The sequence below is a fragment of the Myotis yumanensis genome, unplaced genomic scaffold, assembly GCF_028538775.1.
Source record: "Myotis yumanensis isolate MYYU_CA2020_CCGP unplaced genomic scaffold, mMyoYum1.0.hap1 SCAF_2, whole genome shotgun sequence".
In the NCBI taxonomy this organism is placed as follows: domain Eukaryota; kingdom Metazoa; phylum Chordata; class Mammalia; order Chiroptera; family Vespertilionidae; genus Myotis; species Myotis yumanensis.
Window position 1 is genome coordinate 63,687,573 of NW_027223753.1, and position 15,314 is coordinate 63,702,886.

The 15,314-nt window shown below is 44.4% G+C and overlaps 1 pseudogene; it reads right to left on the reverse strand.

Moving 5' to 3' along the window:
* Positions 1-10,106: 10,106 nt before the first annotated feature.
* Positions 10,107-10,584, reverse strand: LOC139001870 (microsomal glutathione S-transferase 1 pseudogene; annotated as a pseudogene).
* Between the last annotated feature and the right edge of the window lie 4,730 nt (positions 10,585-15,314).

The following is a 15,314-nucleotide window of genomic DNA, read 5'->3' on the forward strand; positions in this document are numbered from 1 at the left end:
GACCAGCATTTGCTGTTCCAGTGTCATCTTCCATCTCACCATACATTTTTTTCCCTGGGATATTTTAAATGAATCCCTGTCATCATATTACTTTACCTGTAAATACTTCAGTATGTATTTCTATGAGAAAAAGGTATCCTCTATAATATGAGAGGAATATGCTAATTAGCCATTACGCCCTGAAGTGTAACGTCCAAGCGCGTCATGATCAGATCATGGATCAGCAGGAGGGTGGGCCAGTGAGGTACAGGAGGAGGCAGGGCAGCAAGCTATGAGGGAGAAAGGGGGAAGGGGAGGAGGGGGGAGGAGGGTGGAGGAGGGTGAGGGGGAGCTACAGGAAGGTGGCAGTGACCTACTGGAGCATGGATTCGTGCACAGGGCTACTAGTTTTAATACAATTACAACGCTATTATTACACCTAATAAAATTAACAACACTTTCTTAAGATCATTCACTATCTAACCTATGTTAAAATTTGCTCTTATAAAAATGTTATTTTCTGGTTGATTTGTTGGAATCAAGAGCAAAAAAAGCTCACACATTGCATTTGGTGGTCAGGTCCACTGTGGAATTTTTCACCTGTGTCCACCACACACTTACTGAGCATCACTAAAACCAATGACACCAAGGCTGTCTAGGGTCAGGGCGCTATAACCAAGCCAACCACAATACTACACTAGGAAATCAAACATTTGAAGAGGTTAAGAGTTGTAATCAATTTAAAATAATAGGTTTTGAGAAAAAAGTCAAAGTATTGCATCCAAGCTACATATCAACTACAAATGGAAAGATAGTGTTACAGTGGAGAAACTCAGCAACACCCACCAAGTGATGGATGAAAACATCTCCAATAATAAGGCAGATCAACATTATGAACTCCTTGACATGAGAACATAACACCAAAAATACATAACATGATTCCAGAAATATTGGACAAACCCAAATGTTACAAAATAACTGACCAGGACTCTTCAAAAGTGTCAAGTTCATGGAAGACGGAGAAATTGTTACAGGCTGCAGGAGATAAGAAGACGTGATAGCTAAATGCCATGTGGGATTCTGAATAGGATCCCGGAACATAAAAGGAACATTAATGGAAAAAATGGTGAAATTCAAATAAGGGCTGTAGTTTAGTTAATACTATTGTACCAATGTTAGCTTCCCATTCTTTCTTTCTTTCTTTTTTTTTTTTTTAAAAAAAAATGTATTTTATTGATTTTTTACAGAGAGGGAGGGAGAGGAATAGAAAGTTAGAAACATCGATGAGAGAGAGAAACATCGATTAGCTGCTTCCTGCACACTCCCTACAGGGGATGTGCCCGCAACCAAGGTACATGCCCTTGACCGGGATCGAACCTGGGACCCTTCAGTCCGCAGGCCGACACTCTATCCACTGAGCCAAACCGGTCAGGGCCCATTCTTTCTTTAAAAATATTTTTTTACTGATTTTTTTAGAGCAAGGAAGGGAGAGGTAGAGAAACATCAATGCCAGAGCAAAGCATCAATCAGCTGCCTACTGGGGATCGAGCCTACAATCCAGGCATGTGCCCCTGACTGGGAATCAAACCAGCAACCTTTTTGTGCACGGGCCATCGCTCAACAACTGAGCCACATGGCCAGGGCTGATATCCCATTATTGGTATGTATACTGTGATCATGTAAGATGTTAACCTTAGGGAAAGGGGAGGAGGAATAGAAGAGATTTTTTTGGGGGGGAGGGGGGTATTATTTGGGCCACTTTTCTGCAATTCTAAAACTAGTTCAAAATAAAAAAGTTAAAAGAAGAAGTCTGACCTATTCCTGAGTTGTGCATGTTGGGTTCTGCAACTCTGAAATCATCCCTGGATGGTCAGCAGTTCCTCCCGGCTGAGGTAAGTAGGAGTTTTGTTGAAACACTCCGCCCAGCCAGGGTTTTCCGTTGTCTTTCCTCTTTGCTGGCTCTCCTGATGTGTGGGCAGCATAGATCATGACCACTTTCTGCTAATATCATGCACTTCCCCTCATCCTGCTCCTGGTCACCATCATCACTGACACCCACACAGGGTTCTCTAACAGTTTCCCATGTGTTCTGCCTCCCACTCCTACCAATTCTACCACTCCTCCCTCAGACCCAGGCCTGGGCCGGTACCCTCCAATCTCTTCCCCTTTCCCGTGAACCAGGCTGCTCCCCACTTCCAGTCTGGTCAAGGCCAAAGGAGGCTTTGGGAGACAACGACACCACTCTTCCAATGGCCGTGGGCCATGTGAGTGCCGTGTCCGGGTTCTCACAAGAAAAGCCTTGTGATCTGATTTCTGTACCTACTTGCCCAGCGCACATGCAGGAGTTTCCAGTGGGCTGGACTCCGAATTGTATTACTTTGCAACAGGGCAGCCCCGCTGTCAGTCTTTCAGCAGGTGGGAGGGAGGGTGGGAGGTCCAAAGGGCAGGGCTGGCCTTGTCAATGAGGACAGTTCTGACATTTCCTTTCTTCCCTGATTCTCTGCCTTCATCCTCATATCTCTCCTGAGCAGGGTGGTGGCTCCCCACAGCCTGCTCTCTCTTTGAGGTGGGTCTGGCAGTGGTAGGGGCTGTAATCATGAGACAGGGGTGGGGCATACATAAACTCATCAGGGGCAGGGACAGTGTCAGAATCTGAAATCTCTAAGAAACCAGAACGGTTGAGTGCTGGCATCTGGTAGAGCCTCAATAAAATTGCATTGAGTGAAGGAATGAATGGAGAAGGAAGTCAATTCCATATAGTGTCATTTCCTCAGCAACTTTTTCAGTTTAGATCTCCAGCCTTCCAGTGGCAGACTCCCCAAATCAGTTTTTCCAAAATAAAAGTCTTTTTGGAATCCTCCCATTCCCTGTTTCCTAAAGTTTGGGAAGTGCCTGAAGAGCCTTGGCAGTCCCTGGACTTTTAGAACGCCATCCCATGAAGAGACTGCCAAACAGAGCCAACTGTTTGCCTTTCCTTTCAGGTGCTTAGTTCTTGCTCTTTGTTGCCAAAACTGTCACTGTTTTGGAGAGCTCAAAATTTACAAGCTTCATTATGCATTCAATCAATATTCAAATCGATATTTATGGAGCTCCTCCCGGGTGCCGGGTGCCGGGCCAAGCCCTGGGGATGTGATGGTGGGAAAAGCCAGGCCCTGTTTTTCCCTAGGAATGAGCTGTTCTACAGGCCATCTCTGCTGTCTCTGATGGGAGCAGCTCCCTTCCCTGCATGCCAGGCATTTTCACCCTGAGCCTCAGAAACCCATGCTCTTTCCTTTGAAACCCCGAGGACCTGTCCCTCAGAGAAGGACGAGAGCAGCCATCAGCTGTCTTTGTATTTGGTGGCCTGCTGGCTGGGATTCAGGCTGGAGTAATCCCATTCTTGGATCTGGATCTTGGGCTTGTTTTGGACAATAGACAAATGGGTATGTGCTATGAGGCTTTAATCAGTTAATTAGAAGTTTATAGAACTCTCAGGGGAAAGTCCATAGGTAAGTGAGTGGCCCAGGGTGAGGTCATCCAGGAAGGCAGGTTCCTTCTATCTTGTTGCTTCATCAGTTCTAGGGGTTTGCCTTTGTCATCATGGCTGAAATTGCCTCACCAGCCCACAGGAGGTTGGCGAAGAATGAGGAAGGCATTTGACCTATAAGTTGTTCCATCACTTCCAATCAGGTCCCACTGGCCAGAACTTACTCCCAAGGCTATAATTAGCTTTAAGGGAGGCTGGGAATGTAGACTTTGATGGAGTAGTCATGTGCCAGGTAAAATTACCAGGGCCTATTACTATAAGGAAGAAGGGGAGCATGGATACGGCTGGACAATTACCAGTCTGTGTCACACACTCCTTTAGGCCTTTTCCCATTGCCCAGATTGTTCTTGAATCTTCATATCATCCACCCTCAAACCTCATTCCCTTCTTCCCTAACCTGTGGCTCTCTCTGGACTCCTGGACCTGGCCTTCTCCAGACTGGCCTCCAGCACTCCCTCTACCAGGGATTGAACCCCAACCTGGGCATGTGCCCTGACTAGGAATCAATCTGGTGACCTCTTGGTTCATGGTTTGACACTCAACCACTGAGCCACACTGGCCGGGCCAGACTGGCTTTTTTTGCTCTTCCTTTAAGTCCCTCTTAGGAACTTGTTTGGGGAAGGGGACCTTCTAATGGAAGAGGGTATCATCAAGAAAGGAACAAGATGTTGACAGCCAAGGTTGGGCCATCCAAGGTCAGATCCACCTCTTTTATAGATGTTATAGACCCCTTCTGAACGCCAGCTTAGAATATCTCCATACATGTTTTACAGGGATAAAACATGTATGGAGATATTGCTGGGACATTTCAGGGCTTACAGTTAGGAGAGAAAGCAGCTAAGAATGGGTACTTGAGAGAGGATCCACATATAAGCTAGATACTGCCATGATTGTATTTTCCTTTTCCTCCTCCACCTCCCCATCTTCAGCCTCTCCAGCATCACTAACATCATTATAACTATCACTTACCGCACACCACCTGTGCCAGGCCCTCTACATGCAACATCTCTTTCAACCTCCACTCCAACCCCAAGAGGTAGGCATTATTGTCTATCTCATAGCTTGAAAAGCTGAGGCATGGAGAGAACCAATTTTATACTGTTGTCATAAGGATTAAATGACGTCATTTAGATAAGGACATCTAGCTCACTGCCTGGAAAGCACACAGTAGTTAATATAGACACTTGTATTGTTTTAACAGGGGAAGACACTGGCTTACAGGAAGCACGTGCTTTGCCAGCGTTGCTTCCAGGGTTTATATATAGGAGGGGTAGAGGGTGGTGATGTGGCTTGGGGTGTTTGGGACTGCTAGGGGACTTGTCTTAAAGCTGTGTTTGCAAAAAAAAAGTACACCATGTTAACAGCTTGTATATAACAAGAATACCAAACTTTTCTAACCTGATTACATTCATACTTGACATAAGACCAAGACTATTTCAATTGTTCATTACAGTGGTGACAACCATCATCATTTGGAATAGCCTGAGGTCTGATGGAGATCATGGGTGGCCAAAGCCCCTCCAAGTTGCCTTTTGGTGCCACCGCTGTAATGGCCCAAGCTAGTAAAGGGTGGAGCCAGGCTTTGAGAGCAGTCGTGCCTCGAGAGCCCATGTCTTCACTACTACCCTGTGCCACCTCTGAGAGTTGGCAAAGACATAACTAACTGGAGGTTTGGTTTTCCCCAAGCCTGGCTCCTGCCGAAGGAGTTAGGGGTTGATGAGCTCCCTGTGAAAATGTCTGGGACTCTCTCTGGGGCCACATCACTGTTTCTCACAAAGTAAAGCAGAGACACAGAAACCCTACAGGTGGATCCCTCTCTGGTGCATTTCCTGAAGAACAGAGACTCCTAGCTCACACAATGAGCTTGGACTGGATTTCTTCACCATTCTCCAAATTCTTCTGGAAACCTGTTTCACAGCATTAGGTCAAACTTCCTGTCAGCCCAGCAAAGTGACTGGCTGCGACAGTCTCCATTTAATCAGAATTTTCAGTCTCCAATGGAAGGGCCCACGGTGCTGTCCGGCTCTTCTGGACAGCACTAATGACACAGCTTTTGCCCAGAGGGGTTCTATAGTGTTTGACAGTTTCTGGATAACTGTGGTGACAGCGGGCAAGGCTGGGATTTTACAGACAAAGGCTTCTCGGATCTGAAGAGAATATCAGAAACGCACATTTGTAAAAGCCTGTGTCAGATTCTGATCAGAGCAAAGAATGGATTTTAATGAGCTCTAAGTGAAAAGCAAAGCCAGCCCTGCCCTCGGGGAGATAGATGGCTGGCTCCAGGCTATCACTCATTGATTCATCCATTTACTTATAGACCACCAGTATTTATTGAGCACCTACTGTGTGTCAATAAACACTACCTAAGCACTGGGAATGTGAGGACCTGCACAGATCCTAACTCAGAGGTCATTGTTCTCTGTAGAGGACACGGTGTGTAATGAGACAAGTACTGCATTTTCTTTATATTGGGCCCACACCTGAGTTTGTTCATTTATCTGCTTTTGCACTTTTTGAATGTCCTGAGTACTTGCTGTGTTAGATGGGAAAGAGGGGTAACACATACACCCAGATCTTCATTAATATGGAAGAGCAGAGGTAGGAAAACTATACACCTACACATAATCATTTTGAAATTTTGACAGGGTACGCACTTCAGTGGGCAGCATAGAATCACGTTGAAGAGCACTGGCCATGCTGCCCAGACTAAAGCGGGTTTGAGTCCCAGAGGCACCCCCACTAGCAGTGTGGCTTTGTCCAGTGCTCTGATGCCAGGAAAGGGGTTTCTGCCCTCAGCCTGTAGGGTGAGAACAACCTGGGCATAAACAACCAAAAGAGCAGTGTGCTGACAGGTGCTGTTGTGAAGGGCAATGGTTAGTTTTATGTCACGTTGAATGGGGCACAGAGCGCCCAGATATTTGGGTGAATATTGCTTCTGAGTGTGCCTGTCAGTGTTTCTGAATGAGATTAACAGTAGAGTGGTAGGCTGAGCAAAGCAGATTGTCCTCCCCCATGTGGGCTGAGGGCCTGAATAGAACACAACAGGCTGAGGAAGGAAGAATTCTCTCTCTCTGCCCGGTGTCTTTGAGCCTAGGTATCGTCTTCTCCTGCCTTCAGACTTGGAATCAGACTGGAACTTACACCGTGGGCTGGCTCTCCTGGGTCTCCAGCTTGCTGACTGCATATCTTGGACTTATCAGCCTCCATAATTGTGTGAGCCAACTCCTTGTATTCTATCTATCTATCTATCTATCTATCTATCTATCTATCTACCTACCTATCTAATTAATTCTGTTTCTCTGGTGAACCAAGATTATACACCAAGCAATGACAGGAGGGAGCCCTTGAAATGTCTGGTGCATTGAACAAAAGTGCCCTGTAGGTTCTTCATGCGTTAGAAGCCTCGGGCACTGAGGACTGCCTCAGACGCCTCCCTTCCTCTCCCTCTTCTCTCCTCTATTCCTCCCCCTTTCTCTGTTTCTTGCCTTTCCCACCTACTTCCAGCTCTCATTATTCTTAGATTCTTGTCTTTCCCTTAAAACACAGGTTACAGGTTAGGACCAGATGGGCATATTTCACACAAAGAAGTGAATAATTAATAAGAATTAAAGTGCTGCCACCCCTACACCAGGGTTGGTGATTTCTTTTTTTCAGCAAGGGAACACATCTTTAGGGAAAGAGCTGGTGCCCCGTGGGAGAAGATGCGGACATGGGACAAGGAGTGGGTGGCAGGGGATTAGTTCCCTGGCCATGAAGCCTTTAGGTTGCCCAGATTCCAGCGTGTATGGGTCTTAAATGCTCTTGCAGGGACTTTGACTCCATTTCTGGTTTCAGCCAAGGACAGAGAGGCCAGGCCACAGAATCTGCCCAGGCCAGGTCCACAGCCGGGTCCTCGGGAGGCTAGGTTTCCCTCGGGTTCACATGTAGCATAAAGGCCACCAAGTCAGCAGCCACAGCGTTCTTATGCCCCCGCATCTCCGCGCCAAGAGGCCTCATGAGAAAACGTAGATGACCACCGGAGGGCGCTGTTACTCCACAGTTTTTCTGTAAAACTACAGTCAGCTAACAAGGGCGTTTAGATTTCCTTTGTTTTGGGGGCGCAACCAAAGGATGCCTGAGCACTTGCTGTGTTAGATGGGAAAGAGGGGTAACACATACTCCCAGGTCTTAATTAATACGGAAAAGCAGAGGTAGGAAAACTATACACTGACATAATAATTTTGAAATTTTTAATAGGGTGCTCGCTTCAATGGGCAGCATAGAATAATGTTGAAGAGCACTGGCCATGCTGCCCAAACTAAACCGGGTTTGAGTCCCAGTGGCTGGCCCACTAGCAGTGTGGCTTTGTCCAGTGACTGGGTCTCTCTGGGCTTCAGCTTTGTTATCTGCTTCATAGGGCACTTGTGAGGGTTACAGGGAAGAGGCTAGGTGCATAAAGCTAAAATAACTATTATTAATAGTTATTACCAAATTAATGAAGAGACCAACAAGGTACCAGCTGTTTGCCAACCAAATGGAGGCGGGCGGGGGTGGGGGGGCTGGGCAGGAAGAAGGGGGGGGAGGCTGGAGTTCAAAGCTGTACAATTGGATGAAAACGGAAGAGTATTTAGACAGAAGGATTGGACAGGTCAGGCCAAGCAAAGAACATGCCACCAAAAAGGCTACTTTCCCCTCCTTTTGTTCAGTGCACCCGTGTAAATCTCTGCATGTCTGCTGCACTCATAGGCTTGCCTGGCTGCGGACCAGCTTCTCTCAGTATTACTCTCAACCCTGTCATTTTGAGCACATTTCATTCTCATGTCTTTTTGCTTATGCAGACTGCTGTTCACCCCCGCTAGAAGAGCAAAGTGAAGGCCAAAATGTAATGCGGGATTTGGGAACTCGAGAGGAAAGGAACAATGACCAGTTAGCAAATTATTATACAGGCCATGTGGACTCCACGGTTGACAAAACGAGGAACTTGGTATGTGTGGTAATTGTGCGCACATGAGTTGAGTTTTAGAAACCATATAAAAGAAACATTATTTCCTTTAAAAAAAAAAAAAGATGGCAAGAAGCATTTGTCAGCAATTATTATGCAGCACTATTTCAAGGGTTGGGCTCTGTCAATGTGTTTTAACCACTAAAGAAAAGGAAATCTAATTGGGCCTAAGGTAGCTGTAAGAGTGGCAGTTTATGAGTTTTGTACTGACAGGTGCTGGTGAAAAGCTGATTAATCCCATTCAAGAACATAATGGGCTACGTTTGTATGGCCCTGCATAGGGTACCAAGCACTTTTCCATAAACTCTTTCATTTGATGTTCCCAACCACTCTCTGAGATATGAAGAGGACAAAGAGTATTATTACTGTCATTAAGAAAAACAGCTTGATTGAGATATAATTCATATACCAAACAACCCACCGTGTAAAGTGTAAAATTCAATGCTTTTAAGCAAATGCACAGATATATGCAACCATCACCACAATTGATTTTAAAATATTTTTATCACATCAAAAAGAAACCCCTTATCCATTAGCTACCACTCCCTCTATTCTCCCTGTTCCCTTCTCCCTCTACTCTTGGCCCTAAACAGCCATGAATCCACTTTCTGTCTCTACAGATTTGCCTATTCTGAGCAATTAACGTAACTAAATTAATATGACATATGGTCTTTCACTTAGCATAATGTTTCCGAGGTTCTATTCTATTGTAGCATATGTAAGTATTCTATTCCTTTTTATGGCTGAATAATATTCCATCGTATGGAGATAGTACATTCATCAGTTGGCATACATTTGAGTTGCTTCCATCTTTTGTTTACTTTGAATAATGCTTCTATAAACGTTAATGTACAAGTTTTTTGTGCTGACACCTGCTTTCTTTTCTCCCGTGTAGCGGCCTAGGAGTGGAATTGCCAGGTCATATGGCAGCTCAGTGGTTAAGTGTTTGAGGAGCTCCAGGACTGTTTTCCAAAGTGGCTGCATCTCCATTTCCTTCAGCAGTGTGGGAGGGTTATGACTTCTCCACGTCCTTGTCACTGCTTGTTATTACCTGACTTTTTCATTCTAGTCATTCTAATGGGTGTGAAATATCTCACTGTGATTATGATTTTCACATCCCTGATCTGATGACTAATGAGATCAAACAGCTTTTCATGTGTTTGCCTACCATTTGAATATCTTCTTTGCATATGTGGAAAAGATCTTCAGATCCTTTGCCCATATAAAAATTATATTTGTCTTTTTTATTATTGAGTTGTAAGAGTTCTTTTTTTATTCTTTAAATTCTTTATTTCATGCACCCCTTTCAGCAATATTGAAATAGGTTTCTCATACACGCACTCATTCCTTTTATAGATTTAAAATATGAAATGGTGAACGAATGTTACAAATTATAATCAAAATTTATAACAAAGTACTTTTAGAATAAGAATATAGATTTAAGAATTACATTAAATTTCTAGCGCACATATAACACAGGAGTAAAGGGCGTTGGTGATGTTAAAATTCAGAGTAGGTTTCCCCCATCTTAATTTCTCTGCTCCCTTCCACTTAAAATCTTAAAAAGTATTCATTATAAGTTGGAAGTAAAGAATTCTTAAAAAATAATAGGGCGATGAGTTGTATGATTCTCCTTACAGGTACAATCTAGTCTTCAGCAATCTGTAAGCCATTGAAAAAGTAACTCCATATTCAACAAAAAAAGCCAAAGCACGATTTGGCTGGGGGAAGGGTAACAAGTATGAAATTGTGTGGTAGATCCGTGCTCCCACAAAGAGTCTGAGTGCAGGATAGCTGTAGAGCGATCTGGACCACTTAAGGAATACAGAATGCCAATACCAAGAAATGGCACAATATTTTCAAGGTTATTCAGGTGGGCCCTTCATACTCGTTCTACTCTATCGTCAACCCGAAGGTACTTCTGGGCATTTTCTCCTTGGCTGAAGCTCGCATAGTCTCCCGGGTTGGCAAAAACCTTTCTTGTCATTCTATAGAATGCAGTCGCAGTTCTCATAAGCACCATTTTTGAAAGAACAATTGTACAGGAGGCAAATGCCATGAATACTTCATTTTCCATTAGCTGGGCAAGGTCAACCATTTTTTCAACTTTGACCATGGATCCCGTGGATTGCAGCAGGAGCAAAGCTGCAAACCTGTCCCAGCAGGCGGGTGGCTGAATTGGGGGGACTTTCTGAGTTGTAAGCGTTCTTTATATATTCAAGATATAATACCTTATCGGGTGTATCACTTGCTAGTACTTTTTGGTTGGTCGTCTATTAACTTTTTGGATAATTCCCTTCGAAGAATAAGAAAATTTCAATTCTTATGGCCAATTTCCAGAGACTTTAAATGTTTTTATTTCTAAAGTAATCTTCAGCAGTTTTGTTGGGAAGCCAGTTCACAGCTCTTCTCACGCTGTCATGCTGGACATGGAACCTTTATTACTATTATATGATAGATAAGAACAATGTTCATATATTTGGGATACTGGGGGTAGCATTGGAAAAAGGAAAGTCAGCCAGGATCAAAACAGTGCAAATGCCTAAGCATAGAATTTCAGGAGGTCAAGGACGTTAGATGTTACCTATGCCAGGTTTTACTGGATAAAGCAATCTTTCTACAATCATTCTTAGATGTGGCCCTTCAGTCTCTACTTGAACACCCCCAGAAATGAGGAACTACTACTATTAGTTTAGATTAAACATGACCCCCATGAGCAACAAAACTATGTAAAAACCCAAACAGCATGCGCCTGGCAAGGGCTGCTGAATATACAAACAAGAGGGGAAACAGAGAAAATAGGTTCTTTGGAATCCTAAGCAATCTTATGTCACCAGCGGGTCATGGACATGCTGCAAAAAGCCAACTAACTGTTTCTTAACACCAGGTGCCCGAGAGACCGCTCTAATTTTAGAATTAACATAGTGCTTACTAAAGAGGCCCAGGACTCATGGGTCTGGAATGTGATGTTCTTTCACCCTCAGGCTCATGTCTTATTGTTGAGTCTGCTCCAATCATTTCCTGACATTGAGAGAGGGAGAACCAGCCCACAGAACTGGCATGTGCCTGAGGAATTGGCCAAGAAATAGAAAGTAAATGCTGACCTTGAGAGACAGAGTTGGTGGTGGCCACTCTCTGATGAGCTTGTTTTCGTGGTGGCATTGTGCTGATGAGCCTCTGTCCATTTTATTTATTTTTTTAAATATATTTTTATTGATTTCAGAGAGAAAGGGAGAGATAGAAACGCCAATGATGAGAGAGTATCATTGATCGGCTGCCTCCTGCACGTTCCACACTGGGGCTCAAGCCCACAACCGGGAATCAAGTCGTGACTTTCTGGTTCATAGGACGATACTCAACCACTGAGCCATGCCAGCTGCACGAGCTTCTGCTCATTCTAGATCCCGTCTCTGGCCTTAGACCCAGGAGGCTGAGTGAGCAGGGGACATCACCGAGGCCTGGTCACTAGCCAGTGCGCAGGTGTGGTCAGTCTGTGGGGAGTACCAGCAGATCAGAGTAAGAGAGGCTGGGACACTGCTTCCTGGCTCTGGAGCCTAATCTTTGGCTGGAGCTGTGGCCCCTACCCTCTCCCAAATCGAGTAGCACAATCTCCTGTCCTTGTCCTGTTGGGCCTAGGAATGCTGCTGACAGCTGATTTCTGGGTGTCTCACCATCTCTTAGTTTGTACCCTTAATACCCATTCCTTTGAAATCGACCTTCATGGAAATCTCTTTGATTCAAGCAGGGGCGAATTCTATTTCCTATCTGACAGATTCCTTGTCACCATCTTGTCACGGTATCAATGTTCCTTCCATCTCCTCCAATGATCATCAGCAAGCAAGCAAGCCCATCATGCTGTCCTAGTGCTAACTCTCTGGGACCTCATATGCTCATCTGAGTCCCAGATAAGCAAGAGATGGCTTTGTTCATAGCCCACCCTAGAGTTTCAAGCCTGTGTTGGATGCACGAATCTGTTTGCTCCAGACGCTTCTTCCAGCTAACATTTCCACAGAGCTCAAATGTGACCTGGAATCAGATTGTGTTTGGTTCCTGAACTTTCCTGGTATCAGTGTGAGATACGCAGTTTGTGTCTTTATGGAATAGTGGGCAATTTCAACACATAGCGCATGGTATCCTAGTTTAATTTTGAGCAGTTTTCCTCTGAGTTCTGTCCCCAAATCTGAGCTAATCAATGTTGCCTTGTCCCTGAGCAGGAGCTTAGAATACTATTTAAAAAAAAAGTTTAAGCATAGGAAAAAGCAAACTGCCTTCTAAGGTCTGTGTCAATTCATCCAAGCTTGCTCTTTGTATTCTTAGCCAAATGACTAAACCTTCTGTTTATAAATAGAGGGGCCTTCCCAAGACCTAGGGACCCATCAGGTCACAAGCCAGCCGAGGCTATATTTTTACCAAGTGGTTCGCTGGCATACTGGTTTGAATCTTTTATTTATTTATAGTGACAGAACATATTTGGCGCTCGCACGTTCTCCTGAAAGCCTGATAACCCCAGGTATCTCGTGCTAAAGGTGGCTGAGCTTCCCCTGATTTAGAAATGAGTGTTTGGAGGGGGAGGGTGGTGGGAAACATTCCAATTTGCCAACAGTGTACGAATGGAAGTGTGTCCTTGCAGCAGCCCTGTCGGCTACCCAGAAACCCCTCCAGCTTGGCGGCATCGATGATGAAAACCTCGAGTTATTTCTGGAGAAGGTGATTGATGTTTCACAGGGCAGATGACACTTTGATGGGATCCAGACTCCATGTGATAGGAGTTAATGAGGATAATGATGATGATAATGATTATTTACATTATCCCTTTCTCCCACAGAACCTTTCTGTCCTTTTATCTCATTTGCGTCGACAATGTCCCGTGGGAGGAGGGGAAGGTGTTATTAAACTGTTTTTTTCAGGAGAGAGAATAGAGAGAGAGTTAATCACCCAGCTTTCAGGTTCCATTTGGGTGGTGAGAAGAGATGTTTAAATGACACATTAGACTTGGAGAAATTAATCTTAAGAGAAGCACCAGTCTCACTTCCCATTCCTCCAGTACCATGCTCCATGCCAAGCTCCAGGTAATATCCCTTCCTGACCCAAGTCCTCAGGGGATCCTCACAGACTGCCAAATTCAGTCTACCTCAGCAGGCGCAGCCCTGAACATTCCCACCTATGTGACCTCGCCATGCTCTTCTATTTTCCCACGTTTCAGCCAAACAAATCCACTTGCTCACCCCTGCCATCTGCTCCGGGCACCCCATTCTCCTTTCATAAGGTTCATCACATTTGCAGTAATTTCTTTCATTTGTCTTCCTATTGGGATGAAAATTCCAGGACAGCAGGGACTGTCACTATTGTATCCCCCAGGGCCTAACAGACTTAACTGGCACACAGTAGGTGCTTCTGAAGTGCACACCCACCTCCATGCCTTTGCTCATGCTGCTCCCTCAGCCTCCAATGCCTGCACTCCCATCTCTGCCTGCTGAACTCAGAGCTGTCCTTCCAAGCTCAGATCCAATCCGAATCCTCTCTGGGAACCACCATGCCACCGTTCCTTTCAGTTCTTACCTTACCTTCAGCCGTGTCGTAATCATTTGTGCGCACATGTCGTCTTCCTTCCCTGCCCCTCCCCGACTGTCAGCTCTTGAAAGGCAGGAGCTGTACCTGGAGCCTGGCACAGTGTGAGCACGTTAGACTTGCGTTAACTTGTCTGAAAGTATCGCCAGCCAGCATTCTCCATTCAGGAAAATTCCCATTTCCAGAGTCTGTAGCTCATCACGGAAGGGAATTTTTCTCCTGCTTATCTTCCTCCATTTTTCGGGGAGGCCGAGGGAAGATCAGTCAGGGAACCCTGCCAACTCTCCCTGTAAAAAGCGCCTCCCATCTCTTTGAGAAGCACTCTGGCACTTAGGTGGAGGGCTGCATTTCCTACTGGGGCCCAGGGCAAGTTTGCAGGGATGGCCATTGGCATTATTGAGCTTCATCACCCATATCAATGACAACCTAAGTTCAGGAGAACTAATCATTGCAACCTCAGCTGAGAAGGTGAGATGGAATCAATGACCTCTCCGAGGAATTTAGTACTGGTCTGTGCTTCTGGTGAGCATTTGCACACACCATTCAGTTACAATAGGACAGCAGATTAGACTAACTCTGGGTAGGTGTGAAACCTTATAAGCAACACATTTTTTGGCAGCTTAAAGACCGCCCCCCTGCTCCCCGCTACTAGCAACATGGGCACACCAAACATCTGTGATAAAACACTCCATACAAATTAGAAAGAGCTTCACCAACTGTATCATGGAATATTCAGGGCTGTTAAAATTGATGGAGATCTGTGTTTATAGACATGGGAAGGTGCCCATAACATATTGGTAAGCGGAGGAAGAAGCTATAAAACAGCATAATTATGTAAAATTATTTCATATTTATAGCTACATTTATTCATAGATGTGTGGATATTCTCTAAAATGTTACAGTAGCTACCTCTAGGCGATGAAATGTTGAGTAATTTTTTCTTTACTTTTGTTTTTATAATTTCTTTTGTATTGTTTGAATTTTATTTTTATAGTGAGCAGTTATTTCTACAATCAGAAAAGAAAACAAAGCTACTTTCAGCTAGAAAAACATTATTGAAAATAAAAGAGCCTCATTAAAAAATCTTCACATTTCCTTTTGATATATGCCATTTGTTTATTTTTTTGTTTGTTTCTCTTGCTTGAGGGGCCATATAAGGAAAAATATTGCTGAGAGAAATGTCAGAAATTTTACTGCCTTTGTTTTCTTCTAGAAGTTTTATGATTTTGATTCTAACATTTAAGTATTTAATCCATTTTC